The sequence below is a fragment of the Neofelis nebulosa genome, chromosome 3 (genome assembly GCF_028018385.1).
Source record: "Neofelis nebulosa isolate mNeoNeb1 chromosome 3, mNeoNeb1.pri, whole genome shotgun sequence".
Classification (NCBI taxonomy): domain Eukaryota; kingdom Metazoa; phylum Chordata; class Mammalia; order Carnivora; family Felidae; genus Neofelis; species Neofelis nebulosa.
Genome location: NC_080784.1, coordinates 7,373,254 through 7,399,473, shown reverse-complemented (window position 1 = coordinate 7,399,473; position 26,220 = coordinate 7,373,254). Strand labels below are relative to the sequence as shown.

Here is a 26,220-nt window from a genome sequence, read left to right as displayed (position 1 = left end):
TGAGATAGGGACCTGTTCAAATGCGGTTATACATTCCCCTTAAAGGAATATGACAAATCTCCAATTTCGATAGCAAGTGCCCTTAACTTGGAAGTCAGCATTCGTGAGATATCCAGCAAATGTCTTTCTTTTTATTTAAATCCAAGTTATTTAACATACAGTGTAATAATGATTTCAGTAGAATCCAGTGACTCCTTGCTCACATATAACACCCAGTGCTCATCCCAACAAGTGCCCTCCTTAGTGTCCATCACCCATTCAGACCTTCCCCCCCCACCTCCCCTCCAGCAACCCTGTTTGTTCTCTATATTTGAGTCTCTTATGCTTTGCCTTCCTCTCCGTTTTTATCTTATTTTATCTTTCCTTCCCCTGTGTTCATCTGTTTTCCTTAAATTCCACATATGAGTGAATCATATGTTACTTCTCTTTCTCTGACTTCTTTCCCTTAGCATATAATACACTCCAGTTCCATCCACGTTGTTGCAAATGGCAGGATTTCATCCTTTTTGATCGTCAAGTAGTATCCCATCGTATGTATGCACCACATCTTCTTTATCCATTCGTCTGTCGATGGATATTTGGGCTCTTTCCATACTTTGGTTATTGTCGATAGTGCTGCTATAAACATTGGGGTGCATGTGCCCCCTGAATCAGCACACCTGTATCCTTCGGATAAATACCTAGAAGTGCAATTTCCCGCAAGCGCTTTATTCATGAAGCTAAGCATGACGGTCCTTGAGACTGGACCGTATACATAATAGCTAGTTCGCACTTCAGATGACAGGCCCACATGGGCTGCTTTTTATCATGGGGACCTATGGGTCAGGATCCCATCGCTATTGCCATTCAGGGGGAAAAAATTATTTTCTGTGTCTCTTTAGGGGCAGTGGATCCTGGATGTGCCAGCAGTTCTGTGCTGGGTCTGGCTCCGACGTTCAGTACAAATTCCATGGATCTAGGGAGTGCTTTTCATTTCTATGAGATGAAAATTATGCTCTCCTTAGACAACGGACTAATAATACTCAGCACTGAAGGGAAATGACCTATCAAGCCGTGACCAGACAAGGAGGAACCTTAAGTGCAAATCACTAAGCGAAAGAAGCCAATCTGAAAAGGCTATGTACTGAATGATTCCAACTATATGACCTTCTAGAAAAGGCGAAAGAACGGAGACAGTAAGAGCAGTGGTTGCCAGGGGCTGGGTGGGGAAGCGTTAGAAGGCAGAGCACAGAGAACTGGTAGGGCAGTGGAACTATTCTGAATGATACCGTCTGGTGCACGCATGTCCTTCTACAGTTGTCGAACCCCACGGAATGCACACCACCAAGAGTGAGCCCTGGCGTGAACTATGGACTCTGGGTGATGATGGTGGATCCGTGCAGGTTCATCAGCCATAACCGGTGCAGGGGTGAGGGAGCACTCTGTACTGTCCCCTCAATGTTACTGTGAATCTAAAACTGCTCTAACAAGCAGCCTATTTTTTTTTTTAAAGCCTGTTAATTATGCTCTCTTCTCAGTGATGGACCAAAACTTAATTCTTATCAAAAGATTTAATCAAGCACCTCTACACACCAGGGGCTGGAAACATAAGGTCTGACTCTTGGATATTGGAATCCGGTGGGAGGAAGGGGCAGAGGCTTGCTCTGAAGATCAGATGTGGCCCCTCCATGGGAAGTTCAGCACACTTTGTAACTCGTTCCTGGTGCTTTGCCAGTGGGAGCTTGGAACCTGTGGATTGTTTGAGGAGAATCCTAGATGAGTAGGGTGCAATCTTGAAAGGTCCTCAAGACCTACACCACCCTCCCTGGGGGGAAGGGGCAAATCCCTCAAAGTCTAGTCTGGTTGTTAGTATATCGGCATTCAGTCGGTCTCCCTGGGTTTGAATCCCTGCTCCCTTCCTCGTGAGGTCCGTGACATCAGCAGCTTCCCCTTTCTGTGCAAAGCATCCCTCTCTCTAAAACAAGGGTGCCAGTAACAGCCTACATATTAGGACTGTGTGTAGAATCAAGTAGGATAAGACCCAGAGAGCTTTCAGCCAAGTATTTGGCCCAGATTAAAAACACAGCATTTAGCGTACATTATTTTTCCGGGTGAAGAGAAGTGAGTAAGCCATGAACTCATTATCTTTGTGACTATGTGTAGTTACACATCTTTTCTCTGAGATATTTGAAGTCCCTCAAAACTTGCAATACCCACTTGGCAACTTTTGTGTGCCCCGTGCAGGGACCAGGACCACACCAAGCCTCCATTCTGTGTCTTGTGGGGGCTCACTGTCAACCATCTGGCAGGCGTGTTCAGACTTTCCTAAGACAAATGTGAAAATCCTACGGGGTCTTTGTGGACCAAAGGTAAAGTCAAGGAGCAGATCTCATAGAACTTTCTCCTGGAAAAAAAAAAAAAAAAAGGTTACAGTGCTGTGGGTTTTTTCTTTTTCTTTTTTTCTGGTTCAGAGAGTTCCTGACATGCTTCTTCTTGTTTTTCTTCATACTTTGGGAGCAGCAGAAATGACACACAGCCCCTCCACAATCACGGGGCGCTATCCACTGGACCGTGATATATTTACTGAGAAATTTTTAATAAATAAACCACAGCCGTGAACCCATGTGCCCTTATAAACTAGCCGTTTCTCATGGGGAGAGTTCAGGAGTTTTTATGGAGCAATACCACATTCTCATGAGAATTTTATTAGAAATCAGAGACTTGAAATCCATCAAGCAGGAAATTTATGAGGTTACATGGGAACCATCCTTGCATTGTGTCATTCTGGGTTAATTTACTTCTTCATATTATGTTGATTTACTTTGTAAATTTCAGCCATGAACGTTGTTCTGAATTCCTCAGCAAATTCAAGCCAGCTAATTGATTTCTTGAACTTTTCACTTTCCATTTTTGTCCTTAAAACAAGATGGATAATTATTGACCGTCTACATAAGAAAACCCCCAAATCTGTGGGAAATGCATACTTCTGGTCAGAAACGTGTCCAAGCAGGTCTTTTCAAATGCCAAGGAATAAACAGAGCTTAGTGGAAAACATTTTTATAGCCACATGCAATTCTTTACGTCTCTAACTTTTCCGCTCAATAGTTTCTTCAAATAACTTTTTTTTAAATTGTGTTTTGCAAAGTACCCAGTTAAAATTGCACTTACCAAAAAAAAAAAAATAATAATAAATAATTAATTAATTAAAGTAAAACAACTTGTTTATCATCATGTAACCCACGTTGGAAAATAGCCCAAACCCAGAATAGATGTTTGTGCCGGTGAAGTGGAGAGGAAGTGTTCTAAACAAGTGTTTCGTCTGGGCCCTGTTCCAGTATTTCATTAATTGTCGTGTTAATGGTGTGAGGAAGGAGGCCAGGCCAGCACTGACCTTGAGCGGAGTCGCGAAAATGACTGAGTGGCATAGAGACCAGTCTTCCGTTAACCAGCTGACCCCTTTGCTGACATTTGAGCCTGACTCCTGGGTGACATCCCAAAACTAGCTAATTCCTCTTAATCTCTAAATTTAATTCTTAAATCGCAACTGTGTTTTCCCAGCAGACACTTGCTTGGGGACTTAAAGTTTACTGAGCTGTCTCCATGGCATGGTTGTTTTGTTTTAACCTTTTCTACCTATCCATTACCCAAAAGCTCCTAGGCACCCATTTTAGAAAAAATATCCATAAGAAAACAATGCAAGAAACCACTCTGCTTGCTTGGTTTCATGTTTCTTCGTGTCAGAGAATACCAGCTGGTCTGTCCCAGCTCAGGCCTTCTTTGGACTAATGGAACGTCGCCGTGCTTCCGAAAAGCAATTAATCATTGTTGACAGCTAATCTTTCCTGAGCGTTGCCCGTGTGAGAGGCTCTGAGCTACATTATATGTACTAGCACATTTACCGCTGGAAACTCTCTCAAAGTAGGTCCTATTCATCTCCCATTTCCCAGATGAAGAGCTTGAGGCTCAGGTTGGTGAAGCAGTCTCTCTGTGATCCCACAGCAGGTATGGCTCTTACTTACCCCACTGGGCCCACTGTAGCAGACAGGACAGACGTGCTCTGCCTGCGGGAAGCGCTCATCCTCATTTCAGAAATAAGGAACTCGGGAACGAGGCCCATACTCAGTTCTGGTGGTGGCTGTCGTGTGTCTGTCATTGCATGGGGGAAAAGATGCCCTGATGGCCAATGAGCACAGGACAAGACCCTCCACATCGTCTGTCATCAGGGAAATGCGACTATGAACACCCCACTGCACACCTGTGAGAACGGCCAGAATCTGGAAGCACTGAGAACACCAAATGCTGGGGAAGACGTGGAGAAACACGAACTCTCGCTCACAGCCCGTGGGGATGCAAACTCTGCAGCCCCTTTGGAAGACAGTTTGGCAATTTCTTACACATTAAACATGCTCTTACCATGTGACCCGGCAATGGGTATTTACCCAAAGGACTTAAAAACTTAGGGGCGCCTGGGTGGCTCGGTCGGTTAAGCAGCCGACTTCAGCTCAGGTCACGATCTCACGGTCTGTGGGTTCGAGCCCCGCGTCGGGCTCTGGGCTGATGGCTCAGAGCCTGGAGCCTGCTTCAGATTCTGTGTCTCCCTCTCTCTCTGTCCCTCCCCTGTTCATGCTCTGTCGTTCTCTGTCTCAAAAATAAATAAACGTTAAAAAAATTAAAAAAAAAAAAAAACTTATGTCCACGCATACCTCTGCACATGGAGGTGGACAGGAGCCTTATAACTGCCAAAACTTGGATGCAATCAAGATACCCCATACTAGGTGATGGATAAATAAACAGGTCCATCCAGACAACGAAAGAGCATTAAGTGCTGAAAAGAAACAAGCTCCCAAAGCATGAAAACACGGAGGAAACTTAAAGACGTGTTACTAAGTGAAAGAAGCCAATGTGAAAAGGCTACACACTGTATCATTCCAACTATCTGACATTCTAGAAAAGGCAAAACTATGGAGACAGTAAGAAGATTTGCAGCTGGGGGAAGGGAGGCATAGACGAGCACAGAGGGCTTTTTAGGGCAGTGAAAAGACTCTGTGTGATATCACAATGGTGTATACGTGTCGTTAGGCACTTGTGCAAACCCACAGAATGCACAACACCAAGAACGAATGCTGATATGGACTACGGATTCTGGGTGATAATGACGCGCCAATCAATGGAAGTTCATCGATCACAACAACTGTACCACTGTGGTTCAGGATGTGGATATTGGGGGAGGCCGAGTGAGGGGGACAGGGGCTAAGTGGGAAATCTCTCCACCTTCCATTCAATTTTGCTATGATTGAATGGAATCAAGCAATGTCTCATTGCTCTAAAAAAAATGAACTCCATTAAAAAAAATAAAACAAGGAAACAAAAATGTCCTGATGGCTCAGGAGCAGGGCACTTTGAAGCAGGGTTGCACCATACGAAGAAACATAAAAACAAATCAAAATGACAATGATATGGAGGTCATGTCCTACGGGGTAATAAAGAGAGCGGGTAATACAATGGAGAACAGCAGGGAGACTTCCTGGTGGAGGAGGCCCCGAGGGGCAGGAGGGTGTGTCGGACTCAGGGCCAAGCACGGAGGCAAAGGGAGTGCCTGGACCAGAGCCTCTCACTCCGCCTGTGGTCCTTGTCTTAAGGGTTTTGCCTCTAGATTCTTCTCCCTCCCCTCCTCTGGCCTCATTTTATGACAATTGTTAACAAATTGGTTTGCTCCACCTCCGGGAAAGCCGTGTTTGGCGAAAGACCAAGGAAAACACCCACCGAATAGAAACCGGTGTCTCACCGAGGGCGCCCAGGAAAGTGCCACGGGTGACCATTTGTCTTCAGCAAGTGTCCACAGAAGCAGACTCCCCGGGCCCTCCCAGGGGTCGGAGGGCCCGGGGACATTGTGCTGCAGGTGGCCCGCAGAGGCGGGGCCGTAAGAAGGACTAACAGGTCTCGGCTGGGCCTGCTTCCCTTTCACCTCGTTTGGGACCCGGGACGTTTTCAGCGTCACACAGGCACACCGAGGGAAGTCTTCCAGCCCCGGGAGAAACGTCAGCCCCGGGAGGAGCTCCAGGGGGCACCCCCCCCCAGATTAGAGGCAGTCCAGGGCGGGCGCTGCAGGGGGGCCAGCGGGCAGCGTGGTGTATCCCCGGGGCCCTGACTTGCTGCCCCAGCCTCCTCCACATCCTCACCCCCAGCCGGGCAGACCGCTGCTCCGGCTGAGACCTGGACGCTCGCGTTACACCTCAGACCCAGACAGGCTCCCCACGGGTACCCTCACTGCAGACGGCCCCCCACGGGCCCCGTTACCACGTGCACTGGGAAGGTGACCCCATTTCCACGGATTCCTGCTTTCAACCAACTGTCCTGTTGGGGACTGCCCTGATGAGGGCTGCGGGCGCATTCTTTCTGCCTAGAGAGAGTTCTGGAACATTTGAAAAGGCTCTGGCTCAACAAGAGGCAAAAGGTTATAGGGGTTGAGCACCGGTCTTGCAGTGTCTTCAGCAACAGGTGCTGACTCAGCACAGGATGGCTGGTTTCTCCCACACAGCAATGACCCCACCCGTCTCTGCCCTTTCCATCCAGAAGGCTGAGCTGAAGGCAGGACGCGGGTCAAAGCCACTGCACGGACCAATTCGGATCACACAGAAAGCAGCTTCCTCACTGAGCGGGGGCAGAAACACTGGCCAGAGGCCAGCGGTGATGACACGCTCCCGACTGAAAATTAAGCTAACTTCTTAAATGCGTTTCTGCTCCACGAGGGACCCCTGTTGCGCACTCAGAGAAGCGGGTTTCAGAAGCATCCACAGGGGAACCCGGGCGGCTCAGTCGGTTAGGCATCCGACTCTTGATTTTGGCTCAGGTCATTATCTCAAGGTCTGTGAGATGAGCCCGCATCGGGGTCTGCACTGACAGCACCCGCTTCTAATCCCCAGGGCTTAGAACCATGCCTGGAATACCCTAGGTGCTCAATACATGTTTCCTAAACAGATTGACTTTTTTAGTGCCTTCGACTCTGCAGTGAAATGGTGATGAGACCTAGGCTATTCCTGTTTTTCATGATGAACCCAAAATGAGGGAGGCCTCCAGACCCTGGGGAGAAAGCCCCTGACACTGACTGCAGGTCCCCGTGGCTTGAGGGAGTGTGCACCTGCTGCCGAGGACACCGGGCCCCTCCCTCCTCATCCGGCCATCACAGCCCGCTGACACTGACTGGGAAGTGCCAGACAGGGAATGGCAACTGTGAACCTTATCCTGGAGCCCTAGGAACCATTCTCTAGGCTCCTGGAGAAAAGCAGCAGAGCAGACAACCAACTTCACTATAAATTCACCCTCTTGATTCCAAGTGAGGATCTTTGTGCTTTCTTGAAAATGCTGGACTCCCCGCCCCTCAGTCCCTGTGACGCTGGCCACGCCATTTACCCCAACACCTTCCTCTGGAGGGAACACAGAACGTCCGTGTGAGGAACCTCCTTGAGTCCCAGGTCTTCCCACTATAAAGGGTTTGAATTGTCCCTCCTCCTTACAAAAACCCATCTCCCCCTCTGGTGCTTCACCCCTTCCTGCTTCCTCCTGCCCTTCCTCCACAAGTGACCCTGCTTCTCTCTCTCTAGATGCCTCCCCTAAGGTCCCAAGCGCATCTGAGTGTTCTCCACTAAGAAGGACTGCCCTACACCCTTCTCTCACCCCACTCCCTCCTCGACTCCCCCCTTCTCCACCCCCATGCCTCACCCCCTGCGGCTCAACCCCAGCCTCTGCGTCCATTGCCAGCGCTCTCCCAGACTGTGGCAGCCGCCACCGGCACGCAGGCTGTGTCTGATCTAGACGAGATCTCAGCTCTCCTTGCTAGGCTGAAGGGTGAGTACAGGTGACACTCTCCTCCCAGAGTCACAGGAGTGAAGGTGGGCTCGGGATCAGAGCCCTGAACTACTTTCCCATTCAGAGCTCCCCTCTCCCATGCCCCTCCCCATCCCAGGACCACCTAACAACTCGCTCTCTCCCTCACCCACAGCTCAGCTGGTCCCCCTCCTTCCGCTCCCACTTGGGCTGATTTTCTGCACCGGCCCCAGGGCTGCCCTGCGAGCTGGGACACTTCTTCACTCCCCACAAGCCGCCCTGGGTCAGTGCCTCCCGCCCCTACACCTCATCCCTGGACGTGACGCCCTGGCCCCTTCTCTTCCACAATGCAATGAAGGGCACAGGCTCCCTGCTTCCACTTTGGGGGCTTGCTTTTGAAATGGGGAGTCCTTCCTGCAGGAATCGTGAAAGCAGTGCACACAGACCTCCCCAGTGTGTCTCCAACAGCGCGGAAAAGGGCTGAGGCAAAAGACATTTTGAAGTAACTTAGCATCCAATCATTGGTTTGTTCATATTCATAGCGTTCTTTAAACAGCATACAGTTTTCCTTCGGGAGGGCCGGTCAGTACGCCTATCAATTCCATCGTTCTGGCTCCCTTCTAAAGTTAAAGAGGCCCTATAGGTTTGTCCCGTAGAAAAGGTAACAGATGCACTAGAATCCAGTTGACAGTTAGGGTCAAGATTCCTCCAGAAGCAGGGCGCCTGGGCGGCTCTGTCGGTTAAGCGTCAGACTCTTGACTTCAGCTCAGGTCACGATCTTGCAATTTTTGAGTTCAAGCCCTGCACTGGGCTCTGAACTAGCAGTGTGGAACCTGCTTGGGATTCTCCCTCCCTCCCTCTCTTTTTCCCCCACCCCTCTAGAATAAATAAATAAACTTTTAAAAAAGTAAAAAAAAAAAAAAAAGATTCTTCCAGAAGCAATTACTCTGGTCCTTACCACCTTTTCATTCATTCACTCATTCACTCTTCATTTTTCCTTTATTTAACCAATTCTCCTTCAGTGAGGTTGATTCCTGTCTGGATGCAGCACAGACACCCATGCAGACACCTTGGATAGCCTCTGTCTGGAGAGCTAGTCAGAGAAGTCCTTTCTTCCTTTCCTTTCCCACCCATCTCCGGGTCAGTCCTTAGGCAGTAAAAGGAAACGTCAGTTCTAGGACATGTTTACAGCATCCTAATAAGAGAAACCACAACACTTTGTGCCACACCGTATAATGAGGCTGTTTGCAATACTGTCTCTGGGACATTTAGCAATTTTCAAGATACTCTCTTTATGCTTTTCCCATCCCACAGAAAGATGTTATTTTTATTTGAAAATTGATTTAATGTCTACTACAAAGGTGGGGAGGAAAGTAAAATACATCATTGATCGGGAGGCCTCCATGTGGGGGTGGGGAGGAGCAGACAAATGCAAACCAAAGTTCTTAGCTCTCGACTCAAGCCATCCTGCTGATGGCTGTGGCCAGGTTACCGACCTGGGGCCTCAGTCTCCTCATCCATCGAGTGGGTCTAACCTAACAGCTGCTGTGCAGGGACATCATGCAAGTAAAGTGCCTACCGTGGTGTTTGGCATTTTAGACTCATAATAAATGCCAGTGGCAAAAACAAAACAAAACAAAACAACGCAAAGAACAAAAGAAAGAAACTTGGTTGAACTACTGTGGCAGTGAACCTCGTGCTGGACATCAGCTTCTCCCCTTCCACGGCCCCCTGCCCCCACAGCACGGCGGGCTCCAGTCCCAGCCACCACCAGCCCTCATGGCCCCCCTCATACAGGTCAAGACAGGGCTCCCCGATCTGGGTTGGGTTGGACTCCCTCTTTCCCAGACGCCTGCTGCGAAATACCACTCACACAGCCGTGCCCGGTGACCCTCCCACCACAGCCCCACTTTGTCACACACAAGACCGGTGTCCATGCCTCCTCAGTGCCCTTGATGGATCTGGATACTCAGTTCTTCCATCAACCGGTCTCACTCTGGGCAGGTGGAGCCCCATTTTCCTCCACACCCCAGTTTAAAAGCCCCTGTGGGGCCCGGAACCTCAGCCAGACATCCACACACATGCACCTTGGACTCCTTCTCACAAAATCCAAGGCAGACATGCCCCTGGCAGAGGCGTGGGCTTCCACTGGAACAGGCTGGCTGGGAGGGAGCACCTCAGGAAGAACGGTATCAGCTGGGAGCCCTGGAGGAGAGGCTGTCGCAGAGCTCGCCCAAAGCAGGTGGCGGGAGCGGCCAGGAAGCAATTACTCTGAGCTCCACGGACGCAGGAGGCATCTCAAGTAAGTGTTAGTGCAGGTGTGGACCCTTTCCTCGCGTCTTTCCAATAGCCCCTCAATGTGCATCCTGCCCTGTGGCCACCAAAGCTCTTAGGTGTAGCGCTGTGTGGCCGCTCTTTTCGCAGTGTCTTGGGAGTTCTTGTCAATTCATCTTGGCCCGGAAAATGGAAAGCTGGAGCAGTGGAACCCCATCACATGGCCCCTGGTGGGGCATGGGGCTGGTGTACAAGGAAAAACTTCGCATGGCCAAGATGGGGGTGGTTCTTGGCTTGAACTCAAGGGGAGCGTTCATGAATCTCCCTGGGGGACGGGAAGAGGGGACTGGAGCAATCAGAACTTCTCCCTCAGTTATGGGGTCTTTTGGGAGGCGGTGGGGGTGTGGCAGAGGGCTACCTTATACAGGCTATAGGGACTAGAGCCACCTAGAATCAGGTCGTGGCTGTCTGTGACATTAAATCATAATCGTAGCTATAGTTTACTGACCCAAGCACTGTGCTAAGCACATACATGCCTCGTCTCAATTTACTTCAGTTTGTCATAGTGTCCTCATTTTCTAGATAATGAAACTGCTGTTTATGGAAAACAAGGGTCCTAAGCTGGTAGTTGTCAGAGTCACAAACAGAACCTAGCTCCATCTGACCATTTGCCCCTCTTTCCTCACCAACCCCACGCACCTCCTCATGGCCCCCTGTCACCCCATTTTCCCCAGACACACGCACGGCCCTCTGCAAAGCCTCATCACCCACTGATGATGCACACATTCACTTCCCTGCACAAGGTCCCAGATAGCCTACACCTCCTCTTGGCTTTACTTATCATGCCGTACTGATTCTTTAAAACACTCTGAGGGATCCTGCCAGCCCCGGCTGAAGCCGCCTGGTGCCCACAAATGGACCAGCTCACCTGCAAGCATTGGCTTCCGATGATGCTGCTTACACTGGGAAAAAGCGTTAGACCCAGCCTGTCACAAGGCTATGCTTCAAACAAAGGCTGTATTAGATGTGTAAATACTTGGGCAATTGGAAAGTTGAGATTTTAGACAAAGATTCGGTTATCTGCATCCCCAAAAAATGCTTATATACAAAATGGTTTTAATGCAATCTATTCTCCTTATGATAGTCATTAGGGCTTTGTACAAATGTTCTGGTTCTCCTCTCCTTTCGGTCACATGGAACTATGTCCCTTTTGACGTAAAGCATGGCCATGTACGTGCTCTGCCCCGTGAAATGCGAAAGCATCTGATGTGTGTCACTTCTAGGTGGGAGTTTCAAGTTGCCGTGTCTCCATCTACTTTCCCTTTCCTGGTGCAGTGATCATGGGAACACATGTTCCAATGGGGCCCCCATAAGTCTAGACCCCTCAGGAATTTCCAAAAGCAGGGACACCTGCCAGTCCAGCCAGACAGGCAGACTGAGCAAGAAAAAACTTTTAGTCCTAAGTTCTGAGAGTTTTTGTCTTTCGTTGTTTGTCTGTTACCATAATAACCTAGCACACCTAATACCATCCTATCAGTGCTTTTCATAAAAGAAGGAGCCAGGAAGTGGGATGGCAGAGAGGAGGAGGAAAGAGGGGGGACAGGAGGTAGAGAGGGCACCTTGAGAGGAGGAGGGCACTCCTGACATCACACGTCATGTTCTCTGTTGTAAATGATTCAGTAAAACATAAGAGCTACTTGGGGTATTAAAACAAAGGATCCAGGGGCACCTGGGTGGCTCAGTCGTTTAAGTGTCCAACTCTTGATTTCTGCTCAGTTCATGATCTCAGCGCTCGTGATTTCAATCCCTACGTTGGGCTCTGTGCTAACAACATGGAGCCTGCTTGGGATTCCCTCTCTCCCTCTCTGCTCCTCCCCAGCTCCCACACACCCTCTCTCTCAAAATAAATAAATAAACTTAAAAAACATAAAAAGTAAAATAATATGAAATTAAAGATCCATGTCATTTGGTCCGTAATGACACCTCAATGTAGCACTGGGCAGCAGAGCTTTTCAGAGGTTATTTCTTGATCAAATTTATGTCAGTTAAGAAACTTAAGCTGTACAGATTTTCAATTCTGGATGATGAAAAACTTCCGGAGAGGGCTATCAAGCCATGGGAAGACCTCGGGGAATCTTAAATGCATATCACCAAGGGAAAGAAGTCAATCTGGGAAGACTACATACTGAATGATTCCAACTATATAACATTCTGGAAAAAGCAAAACTATGGACAGAGTGAGAAGGTCAGAGGTTTCCAGGGGTAGAAGGAGGAATGAATAGGTGCAACACAGGGGAGTTTTAGACCAGTAAAAACACCCTGTATGATATTATAATGATGGATACATATCATTATGCCCTTGTCCAAACCCATAAAGTGTGCAACGGCCAGAGTGAACTCTAACGTAAACTGTGGACTCGCCGTGATTAGGACATGTCACTGTAGGTCCATCAGTTGTAGCCAGTGCCCCACTCTGGTGGGGGGTGATGGTAATGGGGGAGGCAGTGCACGTGGCAGGGCAGAGGGTACATGGGAATTTAGTGCCCTCTGCTCAATTTTGCTGTGAACCTAAAACTACTCTAAAACATAATGTCTATTTAAAAGGGGAAAACAAGTTCTATTTAAAAGGGGAAAATAGTGATGTTGACACAGAATGTATTTAATGCCGCTGAACTACATGGTTAGACGTGGTCTAAAGGGAACTCATGCAACTCAACAGCAAAGAAAAAATCTGATTTAAACATGGGCAGGGGCACCTGGGCAGCTCAGTCGGTTAAGTGCCTCTTGATTTTGGCTCAGGTCATGATCTCACAGTGTGTAAGACCAAGCCCCATGTCAGGCTCATGCTGTCAGCACAGAGACTGCTTGTGATTCTCTCTCTCCCTCTCTCTCTCTCTGCCCCTCCTGTGTGTGCACTGTCTCTCTTTCAAAATAAATCAACTTTAAAAAGTTAAATAAAAATGGGCAGAGATCTGAATAGACATTTTTTCCAAAGAAGACATATAGATGGCCAACAAGCACGTGAAAAGACGCTCAACAGCCCTCATCATCAGGGAAACGCAAATCCAAACCATATGAACTACCACCCCACAGCAGTCAGAATGGCTAGGATCAAAAAGATAAGAAATCACAAGTATTGGTGATGATGTGGAGAAAAGAGAACCCGTGTGCCCTGCTGGTGGGAATGCAAACTGGTGTAGCCACCCTGGAACACAGTCTGGAGGTTCCTCAAAACATTAAAAATAGAACTACCCTATGATCCAGTAATGCACTTCTGGGTATTTATCCAAATATTAATCAGCCATACAACAAAAGAGATCCTGCCATTTGCAACACAAGGATATAATGCTAAATACATAAATACAAATGATCAGCCAAGAGAACTGTATCCTACACTCTACACACATAATACATGGTTAAGATTTAAAGAAAGGTGCACACCTAAGTATTCATTGACATCACCTGTCTCTGCATCAAACCTCCATCTGGTTTCCCAGTGTCGTGTTTATTACGCATCTCAGTGGGGACGGAGGGGAGCCATTTGAATGTACTGACAGCACGTTCAGAGGACACAACACAAGAAAACGGATCTGGGCCGCCTCAGGGCACATTTGAGGAGTATGACCAAGACCTTGAGGAGGATAGTCACCATACAATGCAGTTTCCTGCAGCCAAGCGCAAGTTGCATTGACTCAGGACCTTGACTTTGCCAAGAGGGACAAAGCAGAGTGACAGGGGAGCTGGAGATGCCTGGGAGGCAGCCACGAAGTGATCAATGGTGCATCTCTGCTGGGTGGTGGGGAGGAAAGCGAGGAAAGGCACTCCAGGGAAGGACTGCAGGTCCCCAGGTCCCCAGTGTCAAGAGACGGCAGGAATGGGGGCACTGGAGCAAGCAAGCCCCAGAGCAAGAACGTGACGGCTGAAATGTGCAGTAGTGGGCGTTGAGATTCTGGAGGGATGGCTCTGAGGGTGTGGCCGGCATAAATGTCTGAGCTGGAAGGCAGACACCATTGAGAAGAAAGAGGTGAGGGGCCGGGAGTTCTCCTTGAGGAGCACTCACTACAGTGGGTAACAATGTAGTCATTCATCTGTGGACTCCGACTCCTATACTCGCATATAACTAGACTGTTAGCCCCTCCAGGGCGGAGAAAGGCTGTCTGACTGGTAGTAAACTAGGTCGGCTTCTGAGATGTAGGAGGAGTTGGCTAAGTTGTTGACTGAGCTCAGTTAAACAAAAAGCCAGATGGCGGGCAGGCACTGGCTTCGCATGGTTGTTCCAGAGCGAACTACCCATGCGTAGTGCTTCTCCCATTGCAGAGCCATAAGAATAGTTATTTCATGCTGGGGGTGAGTTAAGACATCGGGAGGAAGGGTGCCTTTAGAAATCTGTCTGCTGGACAAGATGGCTCCCAGCTGGCTGGGCCACACCACTCTTCTCCCTGGCTTTCCGCGGCCTGGTCAGGGGCAGGTGAACAGACAGAAACACAGAGGGCAGTGTGTGTCATGGAGGGAGAGAGCAGGGAAGCGCAGATCCCTGTGGGGTGTAAGTGTGAGCTGGTGTGAGAGAGGGAGCTCGTGTGAGTGCGCATGGATGTGTTCAGGTGTGAGTACGTGTGTTTGAGTGTTAGTTGTGTGCTGGGGCATGTGTGTTCAAGCGTGAACACGTGTGTTCGGGTGTGAACACGTGTTTGAGTTGTTAGGATTGTGAGCGTGCTCAGTTGTAAGCGCGTGTGTTTGAGTGCGAGTGTGTTCGGGTGCGAGCGCACGCGTTTGCCTGTGTTGGTTGTGTGTTGGGGGTGTGAATGTGTTTGGGTGTGAGCGTGTGTTTGCTGGTTGTGTCGGTATGAGTGTGTTCGGGGGTGCGAGCGCGTGCGTGTGAGTGTGTGTTGTGGTGTGAACGTGCGCCACAGGGACAGGTCAAAGGGCAGCGGTGGTGAGGGAGGAGGGACTGATGGAGGAAGAAAGGCAGGGCCAGCCCAAGTGCGGAATGTCACTACAGCGGACGGACAAGAGGGAAGGGAATGCCCTCATGGCCCACAAACATCCAAGAGGCATCAACAGCAGGAAAGGAACTGACTTTGCCAGCAGGTGGAGAAGGAAGCGCGAGTAGGGGGTGTGATTAAGGAAGAGGAAACGCAGTGGCCTGTCGGGAAGACTTCCCGGTGGCATCACACTGTGGACTCGGGGTACCACGGCTGGTCTAGAGCTGCCCTCCTGGGGCCCCGCGAGGTGGGAAGGGCCAGAGCCCCAGGGGGGTGGGGGGACATGGTGGGCACGGCCCAGATGCCAGAGGGGGGGCAACGCCAGGCAGGTGCTCAGGGCGGTGGTCACCTGCCAGTGCGCGGACAGAGGGTGACCCCGGGGGCCCCACCTGCGGGCTGCACCCTGAACCTGGAAGGGGAGTCCCCGTGGCCCGCCCTGCTCACCTCCCGCCTGCCAGCGAGCACCGGGTGGGTGGCTCTTGACCTCTTGAAAAAAAAAAAGGGTCATTTCCTGAAACAAAACCAGGTGAACTGAGCCAAGTCAGCCGGTAATTCCTACCCCTTGCAGCTGGCCTCAGCGTCAGTGTGGAAAACTACTAGGCTGCAGAAAACTTTCCCGTAGTGAAGCTTTCAGATTTGATATATAAAACTGGACAGGGGATGCCGGAGAGGCTGGTCACCCCACACACCTGCACCCAGCTGCCATCTCCCGGACAGAGAACTCTGCTTACGACGGCCATGGTGATCCTGCCTGTGTTTTTTGTCCTTTTTCGGTCCCATGAGCCAAAGTAAGTTTTAGGGGAAAAGGCATGATTTATAAATGGCAACTCTAGAGTAGTAACCACACATGACGATGAATGACAAGGAGGAAGTGCCCTAGGGCACGCGGGTGTGGGGAAGAGTGAGGTCTTAGGACAGATAAAGACAGCCAAGAGATAGAAACCACCCAAGGCGGTGCGGGGAATGCGGTGCGGCCATACCCCATACCAGGGAGTATCAATGAGTCTCCAAACAAGGAATGGGATCCTGACACCGCCAACAGCACAGATAAGTCCTGGGGACGTTATGCGAGGTGAACCGAGCCAGTCACTTAAGGGTAAAAGCCGCGTGACCTGACTGCACTCACGTGAGGCCCCTAGAGGAGCCAAACTGATAGAGACAGAAAATAGAGCGGAGGCTTCCAGGGCCTGGGGAGTTAGGATTTCACTGGGACAGAGTTTCAGTCTGGGAAGACCAGAAAGTTCTGGAGGCTGGATGGCTGAATAACAATGGGAATGCGCTTAATGCCACTGAACTGTACCCTTACAAATGGTTAGGATGGTAAATTTGTGTATTTTTTACCATAATTTTGACAAGTCAATAAGGAAAAAAAGAGAGGTAGGCTGTTGTTAGCAGTCTTTTGGGGAGGCCAACATTCCCAGAGCATTTACGACGGGGAGCAGGCCAGTGCCAGGCTCAACGCAGGGTCCACCGCCCAGGTTCAACACGCCCCACTCCCTGGATGGCCTCCTCCAGGAGTGTGCAGACCATATGGTCCTCGGCTCGAAACCCCCCAACCCAGGTAACAGAGCAAAGAGGAGGGCACTGGAAGCTTTATTATTATTAACTATATATTATATTATATATTATTTATAATTTATTAGTAGTAGTCTTTTTTATTAGTAGTATTATTAGTATCACCAAGGGGCACCTGGGTGGCTCAGTTAGCTAAGGGTCTGACTTCAGCTCAGGTCATGATCTCACAGTTCATGAATTTGGGCCCCACATCAGGCTCTGTGCCGACAGCTCAGAGCCTGGAGCCTGCTTCGGATTCTGTGTCTCCCTCTCTCTCTGCCCCTCCCCTGCTCACACTCTGTCTCTCTCTCTGTCCAAAATAAATAAACATTAAAAAAAAAAAAAAAAGAGTATCAGCGAGATGTTGACTGGCAGTTATTATAATAAAAGCCACCGCCATTGAGGGCCTACTCTGTGTCAGGTGCTTTATACACATGTTTAGTATTCAAAGCAAGCCAGTGAAGTAGGTATTCTTAGCTCCCATATTAGGTTATAGGCTGAACCGTTTCCCTGAAATACATATGTCAAAGTCCAACTTCTAGTCCCTCAGAATGTGACCTGATTTGGCGATAGAGTCTTCACAGAGGTGATCAAGTTAAAATGAGGTCATTGGAGCAGGCCCTGATTGATACGACCGGTTAAACTGCTTCCTAGGACTGCTGTACCAAAATACCACGGCAGAGGCTGGGGGCTTAAACAACGAAAATGTATTCCTCGCAGTTCTGGAAGCTGCAAGTGCAAGATCAAGGTTCTGGCTGATTCGGTTTCTAGTAAGGCTGTCTTCCTGGCTTGCAGAGAGCTGCCTTCTTGCTGTGTGCTCACATGGCCTTTCTCTGCGTGGGTGTGTGCGTGCATGCGTGTTTGTGTGTGGAGAGGCAGAAAGAAAGAGAAAGTGTGCTCTCTCGTGTCCCTTCTTACAAGGACACTACTCCTACTTGTTTTCTGAGACCAGGGAGCACAGCCAGACGCTTGCAGAAGTGGTGCAGAGATTCCCCACAATCTGGAATACAGCCTAAGTCAAGTGCACCTGCTTCTCAGGGTTCACCCTCATGTTATAGGAATCCACAAAGAGGATTCGATGGGGTTGTTTGCTCCCATTCGACATGGCGGACCCGTATCAGGTGGAAACTCACACCAAGCCCAATGGGACTCAATTGGTCTTCTTCTAGGTTTGTGCCATGGTGTGGTTGTCACTGGCCTCGTCCCTTAGTCCCTTACCCCTGGTGTCCCTGGTATCCCTGTGGGTCTTCTGTTACTCCCAACACACACAGTACAATCCGCAACAGCTTTGTAGGGGGAAACCTATTGCCATCACCATTCTTAAAAAGCAACAGGCATGTAAGGTTTTTTGAGACTTTTCCAGAAGTCTTTAGGAAACAGACTAATTCCTCCTGTACCCACACTGATGTATTTGCCGGATCTCTCCTTCAGATAAGTGGGAGCATTTGACATATATTCACCAACATACTGAAAATTTTTTCTCACAGTTTCCACAAACCTTTTGCAATCCTAACCTTACCAACATATCAGCCCTTCCCCTACTACATACTCATACATACATGAGTGAATATGTAAATACTATTCACTTAGTATTTACACATCCAGCGTTGTATAACAAACCTTCATATTCCGGGGTTTTATTCCTCACACGCTAACCCTGTTGGCTTCTATTGCCTCATTTTACAGATGAATACCCAGAAACTGGAAAGGAAGAATATCTCAAGACCATACAGTTGGTAAATACCCTTGAGGGCAGCATGGTGTCCGTGCAAAGGCTAATTCCTACTCATCCTCTGAGCAGGGGCCCTGGTACGAACGAGGAACACCCACACTACCAGTGCGTTCCAACTTGAGTCGAATGGCTGTGGTCGGGGAAAATTCTAGTCATGTCAGACGGACTTTCATGTTTAAAACAGGGTCAGTGCTCCTGGTGGTCAGACTCTAGGGAAATGGACTAGGGAAATGCTTCTGACATCATGAGACGCAAAGGACTCCGGGACTCTGATCTCTCCCAGTAGATGCAGTTTTTCCATGTGGAAAGAAAGCAGTCACCTCAGATTGGTCAGTGGCCAGTGGGAACCATCCCCAGAGCACGGTAGACGTCACACATGGAAAATCGGCCTGCATCGTTTTGTCCAGTCGCGGGAAGAGCATCCTTGAATAACTCTGCGGGCCAGAGGTATGGAGCAATGGGCTTCTACCCGGTCCCAAGGGGGGGCCTTGCAATTTAATGACAACCCACAATTGTAAATTTCCTTTAGTTCATTTGCTTGTTTACGTTTAGGAAGAATTTTTTTTAATGGAAAACCCAGCCAAAAAGGAAAATACAACTTGGGGTTTTTTTGTTTGGTTTTAGCCTAAAGATGATGGTTTTCCATTCATAGGAAAACATACCAGCTTAACATTTGCACTGATTTCTTTGGACTTCTTTCAACGAGTTATACTGTTTTCAGGTGGCAAATATTTATCAAGCACTTGTTACATGTGTCAGACATAATGCAGTGTTTCACCTGATCCCTCCAACAACCCAGCAGGGAGGGAACTGTTTACCTCTTCCCCATGCTGCTGATGAGGCCAGCAAAACTTGGAGACACTCTTGCCCAGAGCCGGAGGTCCACGCTTACGTCACCACAGGACACGGGAGCGAAACTCCACACCTCAAACTTTCCTGTCTATGCCAGCTTCATTCAACCTGGAAATAAGCACATTTTAATAGCAACCCTAAGAATTATGATCTGTTGCAGATTATATGTGGGCCCCTAACCCTGTTTGAGTTATATTCCATAATGCTTTTCTTCCCAAGACCTTCTTCAGACCTCACCGTGTGCTTTCTGGGGCATGATTCTCCACTGTTCTGTGAAAACAAAGGCACGACTGCAAGGGGGATGGCTGAGGCTTGTCTCCTCCGAGTCCCCTGCCTCTGAAAACCCCATCCATCACAGGACTCAAAGGCCAGGCTCTCTGTGATTCTCCTCTTTGCAGCTGTCTGAAACTGTCCCTTTGCTTTATATTTCCAGCGAATATCTTACCCCTGGTGTCCAAACAGAAAGCAGAAATACCTATTTCTAGGTATCTTGCACAGTCCACCACATGTCAGCAGGACCCAAACCGGTTGTCCTTGCAACAACCAGTCTCCTCCTGAGAGATGAAAGCCTGTGCCACCCCAAGGCGGCCACTGTATCCTCAGAGGAAGAGCTGGCCCAGGTCACTGGTGCACGAGATTATGAACGTGGGTGGCTGTGGCAGAAAATGTGGGGTGGCCACACACAGGCCAACTCCTGCTTACCACTGGGAGCCATTGCCCCTTGTCCACACAGCCTGGCTCAGATTCACCTGGCAGGTGTTTAAGGCAGAGAGTTTCTGGGATCCTCTCAGACCTACTGACCCGGCCTCTGGAGGATGGACCTGGGAGATTTAGTGACCAGACCATCAGGGACGCTAACCCCATCGTCTCCCCGCAGTGTGCAGGGCTCTGCGCAGAGCTAGGCCGATGGAAAACTCTGGCTCTGTTCTGGCAGCAGCTGGGAGGCAGGAGGGAACCCGGAGGGATGTGGGATGCGGGCAGACACAAATCCCCGCAGGTCAAGCCCGGGCCTTGCATCCACAGCTTCTCTGTAAAGTAGGTCCCAAGGCAGAACCGAAGACCCGGGCCCACTGGGTCTACAGTGCTGTCCCCACCCAAGTGGGGGGCTGAGGCAGGACCAGTTTGCGTTAACACAGACCCCTGCCCGTAACTTCGATTTGCTCTGTGCATCTTTGGATTTGAACTCCTGGCTGAGGGACGTGGATAAACGTCTACTTTATCTAATTCCCAGCTCATATGCAGCCTCAAGCGGCCGATAGCCACAGGGACGCCTCTCTGCGCCGCACCAGCTGGGGCCCGACCCGGGGGAGTGTGTGACCGCCCCCCTCCCCCTTCCCGGGAGGGCCGCGGGAGAGAAGCCAGAAGGGCCATCAAATCTAGAAAAGATTTGCAGAAAACGCGCCAAATACAAACGCACCAAATCTGGAGGCCGGTCTGGGAAACAATAGGGCGCCGAAATAATGCGTGGGACACCGGAAGTGGAATGTTCTCGGTGAAAATCAGCACAGCCCCACCCCCACCCCCGCAAAGTGCACGAGAACTCGGGCGCTCCCAAGAGGGGCCCGTGAGACCCGCAGCTTTCTGTCCCAGGGCGGCATCGGAAGTCGCTACTGGGTCTTGTTTTGCACCCGGGCATTTCGGGCCGCAGCGCCCCCCGCAGGAAGCCCCGGGCTGCTTGTGCCTCTGGGGTCCCTGGAGGGCTCGGGCGCGGTGTTTACGAGGCTAGCTGTAAATCCCTCAGAGCCGGAGCCTGCCCGGGGTCGCCACCTTCCTCGTGCAAACCGTGCAGACCTTGCAGACCGTCCTTCCGGGGGCGCTGCTGTGACTTTCCACCGGGGCCGCGCTGAGCGGCGGCGGGGCTCCAGCGGGCTGTGCCCCTAACAAGCTCCGCCCACAGGGAAAACCAGCAAGGCCTGGAGACCAGGATCAAGAAAGCACGGTTCAGCTGCCCTGCACTTCACTTTGATCGCCTTTTGATAGCGGTTTTCTTTTTTTTTTTTTTTTTTTAACGTTTTTTATTTATTTTTGGGACAGAGAGAGACAGAGCATGAACGGGGGAGGGGCAGAGAGAGAGGGAGACCCAGAATCGGAAATAGGCTCCAGGCTCCGAGCCATCAGCCCAGAGCCCGACGCGGGGCTCGAACTCACGGACCGCGAGATCGTGACCTGGCTGAAGTCGGACGCTTAACCGACTGCGCCACCCAGGCGCCCCTGATAGCGGTTTTCTTATCACATAAAGGATAGAGGCTTTTCCTCGCCCCCTAAAATACCACCGGTTTGTTCCGGGCTGCCTCCGGAGTAGAACGTTCTGAAACCATCACACCCTAAGGTTAAGCAACAACCTGCGAGGTGCTTGGGGCCTTGGGGGTGGTTGGATCCCTGACGTGGCAGCTCATTCATTCGCCTCCTCGTTGGGGGGCATCCTCCTATGCGCAGAGCTGTGCCCAGATGCTTCCAGAGAGCGGCGCCAAAGCCCCGCTCCCCTCCAGGCGCCCCCACCCCACCTGGAAGCCACACAGACCGTGTCTCCGTCCGCCCGCTCTGCTGCTGTAACAAAATGCTTCAGACTGGAGGCCTGAACAGCAGACGTGTTTCTCAGCTGTGGAGGCTGCAAGTCTGAGGTCAAGGTGCCGGCAGGTCAGGTGTCTGGGGAAGTCCTGCAGCCTGGTTCACAGGCAGTGTCTTCTTGCTGTGTCCTCACATGATGGAGAAAGCCCGCTCTGGTCTCTTCCTCTGTTTACCAGGTTGCCAATTCCATCCCTTGACCCCATCCTCATGACTTCTTCTAACCTAATCACCTTTCAAGGGGACCACCTCCAAATGCCATCACATTGGGGGTTAGGGTGTTAACATATTAAATTTAGGGGGGATGCATTCAGTCCATAGCAAACTGGTCATAGGGTTTAACAAGGAGTGATAGTGTTAAAGAGGGGCTAGTCAGCTCAGCTTAGGGAAGACAAACCCCTGAGTTGGGTTTTGAGAGATGTGTAGGAGTTTGTCAAGGATGAAGTAAGTAGCAGACCAAGGGAAAGGGAATCCCAGCCAAGGATTTAGGCAGTAGGAATTTTTCTTAATTGTTCAAGGAGTAAAACAATGGACAAATCCATCCAATAAATTACTCCTCCACAAAGCATTTAACTCACTCAAAGGGGTGTCCCTCGTGAACAGCATTGAGAAGTGAGTCCGTATAGAATCTCCAGAGCGACCATTCCACTGTAATGGACCTTAAGAGATCTCCAGACGGATGGACAAGTATTGAGTTACTTTCAGAACGTCAACAATAAGAGGTATTTAGATCTCAGTGATTTGGGATGGCAGGAAGATATAAAAGCCTCAGTCAAGGCCATCTCAACTTGCCTCTGTCTGGTGCAGGTTCAGTGTATACGGGATGTGCCTGGAGAGCTATCCTGAACTGGTAATTAAATACAGGTGTGGAGGGGGACACCGGAGAGGCAGGCCAATCAGAGGGAAAGCATGCTGCTTTTCTTTTCTTTTCTCTTCTTCTTCTTCTTCTTTTTTTTTTAATGTTTTTATTTACTATTGAGAGAGAAAGAGAGAGAGAATGTGAGCAGGGGAGAGGCAGACAGAGGGGGGAGAGAGCTGACAGCACAGAGGCCGAGGTGGGGCTTGAACTCATGAACTGCGAGATCATGACCTGAGCTGAAGACAGTTGCTTAACCGACTGAGCCACCCAGGTGCCCTAATGTTCCTTTTCTGCTACAACACATACATTGTAGGTGTGAGCGCCACCTGTAGACAGTGAGGCCTCCGAGGTGGAGAGGATCTCTGTATCCTCTGTTGAACTCTGTATCAGTCAGCTCCGGCTGCCGTAACAAAGACCACTGACTGGGGGCTTAACCAACAGGAATTTACTTGCTCACAGTCCTGAAAGCTGGTGTGTAGATGCCATCTTCTTGCTGTGTCCTCACATGGTCCCCCCTCTGTGCACACACACATCCTTGGGCTCTCTTTCAATTCTTTTTTTTTTTTAATTTTTAAAATGTTTATTTTTGAGAGAGAAAGCCAGAGCATGAGTGGGGGGAGGGGCAGAAAGAGAGGGAGACACAGAATCTGAAGCAGCTCCAGGCTCTGCGCTGTCAGCAGAGAGCCCGACTCGGGGGGCTCGAACCCACAAACCGGGAGATCGTGACCTGAGCCGAAGTCGGACGCTTAACCGACTGAGCCACCCAGGCGCCCCTCTCTTTCAATTCTTATAAGGACCCCGGTCAGATGGGATTAAGGCCCAATTCTAACGACCTCATTTTACCTCGCTCATCTCTTTCAAGACCGTATCTCCAAACACAGTCACACTCTGAGGTCCTGGGGTCAAGACTTCAACATACGGCTTTGGGAGGACACAGTTCAGTCCATAACAGCTCCATGATTCCAGACCCACCTGGCACGTTGCAGAGGGGAGTGTTGACACATATTCATTCACTCAACCCAACATCCTTTTGTGTCCACGGGACTCCCGTCGGCCCTAGAAAAATGGGCTAACTTGTCAACAGTGGATTTACATAGACTAAACATCAACAGGCACTTCGAGGGCAGAAAAGGATCCATGAACTGGGCTGGGCTGGGCATTTGAGCGTGTCCGAGTGCTCCGGAAGGAGGTGGTCAGAAGCTCCTCTGTGCACAGCTCCCTCCTGGGGAAATGGCTGTCTGGTGTCCCACCTGCTGCTCATCCCCTGGGTCTCACCCTGACCGTCCACACAGAATAACACCCCCCTGCAGACAGATGCCCCAGCCAGAGTGGATAGGGACAGACTCACTGTCTCCCCCTGCCATCGCCACCAATCAATCTTGGCCCTGGTGCCACCGGTGGCAAAAACAGACAGAGCCAACTGTTTGCTCACTGACCACACTTGCTTTCTTCGTCGTCCATGCAACACCCCCACCGCAGGAGCCTGCCTGAAGGGACCGAAGCCATGAAAAGCAGAGAGGCACTGAAAGACAATGTAGACGGCACAGCCCATACTTTCTAGTTGAGTTGGGACAGCAAGGTCGTGCTTGTCCAAGCCACAACTCCCCCGAAGGAAGACGTTGTGCAAGCAGAAGAACAAGTAGAAAGCAGGAAGAACCGGCAGCAGGAAGCATCAGCTGTTCTCCAGGGCCAAGTTCAGTCCTGCCCGGCAGGTGCACTCTGTGGGCAGGAGAAGGTGGGCCCGTGTTTCTCCGCCAGCTGCATACGGGTTATAATGCAGATCACCTCGCCCGCGCCCGCTCTGCGGGCAGAGTACAAACCCACATGTGCAAACAGCTTCTCAGTTAGCTGTCGGTAGTTCCATAGCTGAGAGCGAGCTTGTGGATTAACTGTACTTTTGCACAGACGCGAGAAATGACCCAGCACAGCAGATACCTTGCCCGGCTGCATGAAGATGGGGGCAGGCCTGCCTCTCCTCACTTCCAGGTGGTGGTATTTCTTGAGGCCCCCTCTGAGGCCCTGAGGAGTGTGGGGAAAGCCCTGGTTGTGGGGTCCCGGCCCAGCTGCTCGCTCTTCCAGCAACTTTGGATGCATTATGTAGCCTGTGGCTTCGTTCACCTCAGCGGTGGAAGCGGGATGGACTTCCGTGTCCTAAGGGTTTTGTGAGGAGCGAGCAGGATGAGACCCCCAAATGCCAGCCCAGGGCTGGCAGGTGTGGGCGTGGTCTGGTGTGGAGTCACCTCCTTATGTTTTCTCTGTCCCGTTCTCCAGGCGGCCCTCCCTTCCCCACGCCCCTGCTGGTGTTATTGTCCAGTGCATGTTCTGTCCATTCACAGATGCCAAGCCTTTCCTCACGTACTCTGCTTGCCTGAACCACCCCCCCGCCCCCCTGCTTATCTGCCCTCTAAGGCTCATGGGGTCAAGTGTCAGCAGCTCTTTGTGACAGTTCTGTGGCGAAGGGCATGTCTTCTCCCAACTCCGAGGCCTCCTTGGCTGTTGAGTGGCAACCACGAGGCCCACTTTATAAAACTGTGAGGAGGCAGAAAACGTGTAAAACACCTACCGTGCAGGGGCGCCTGGGTGGCTCAGTTGGTAAAGCGCCTGGCTCTTGGTTTTGGCTCAGGTCACCATCTCAAAGTTTCACGAGTTCGAGCCCCGTGTCGGGCTCTGCGCTGACAGCGGGGAGCCTGCTTGGGATTCTCTCTCTCCCCCATCTCCCTGCCCCTCCTCCACCCATGCTCTCTGTCTCTTTCAAATCATAAAAATAAATAAACTTAAAAATAAAACACCTGTGCAGTGGGCGCCCGAGATATGATAACTGACATTTGGTGGTGTTACTACTCAAGTGCAGCTCAGGGTCCATCTGTTCCACGAACCCTGATTTCCTCCTGGAAATTAGAAGCCGTTAGACGCACTTGGACCCTTAGCAGGTGTCCGGTCATTTCCTGCGCTGGTCATGCCCCCACCCCCCCACTGGGCTGTGCTCTAGGTGCAGAGATGGTGCCCAGCCGGTACAGGTGGCCGCACTTTGGAAGCGGGAGGACACTGCTCCTCTGGGTCACGGCAGGCAGGATTCACGACAGCACTCGGTGGCTGGGCTGTCACTTGTCACGGCAGCCGAGCGGCGCCCGATGAAGCATCGCTACCCTTTCCAGCGGCTTACAATCTGGTGAGGACGCATCAGCGCGGTTCGTCCTGTGACTCGGGAAGATGCCAGACACTCACCTTCAAACTGGCAGGAGTCTGGCTGAGGTTGTCCCTCGGGGAGGGACAGGGACAAGGCCCAAAGCTCCAGATGTCAAGGATTAAGCATAGCATGGTAACGTCCCTGTGCCTTCCTCTCAAGGTTAACACAAATATCCACATAGGCCCTGAGGGAAACCAGCCTGGAGGTGGGGAGGGCAGCTGTGGCCGTGCCCACGAGGCCTGGGGCCTGCACAGACTGGTGCCCTCTGCAGCCCGCCTTCCGGAACATTCCTGCTGGCACTCGGCCGCTGGGAGCCCTCTAGCTCCAAGCTAGAGTCCGAGCTTCGGTCGCCAAGGTCAGGGTCCCCGCTGCTCCGGGGATGGCAGACACCCTGTCATGTGGGACTAACAGA

At 50.7% G+C, this 26,220-nt stretch overlaps 1 long non-coding RNA gene across 1 annotated transcript; it reads right to left on the bottom strand.

Annotated features, from left to right (window-relative positions):
• Positions 1–124: 124 nt before the first annotated feature.
• On the bottom strand, positions 125–20,719 carry LOC131506336 (uncharacterized). Its single transcript, XR_009258874.1, has 4 exons — positions 20,615–20,719; positions 19,164–19,305; positions 2,197–2,383; positions 125–1,728 (listed from the first exon to the last, which is right to left on the bottom strand). It is a non-coding gene; the product is annotated as an uncharacterized LOC131506336 (long non-coding RNA).
• Positions 20,720–26,220: the final 5,501 nt, after the last annotated feature.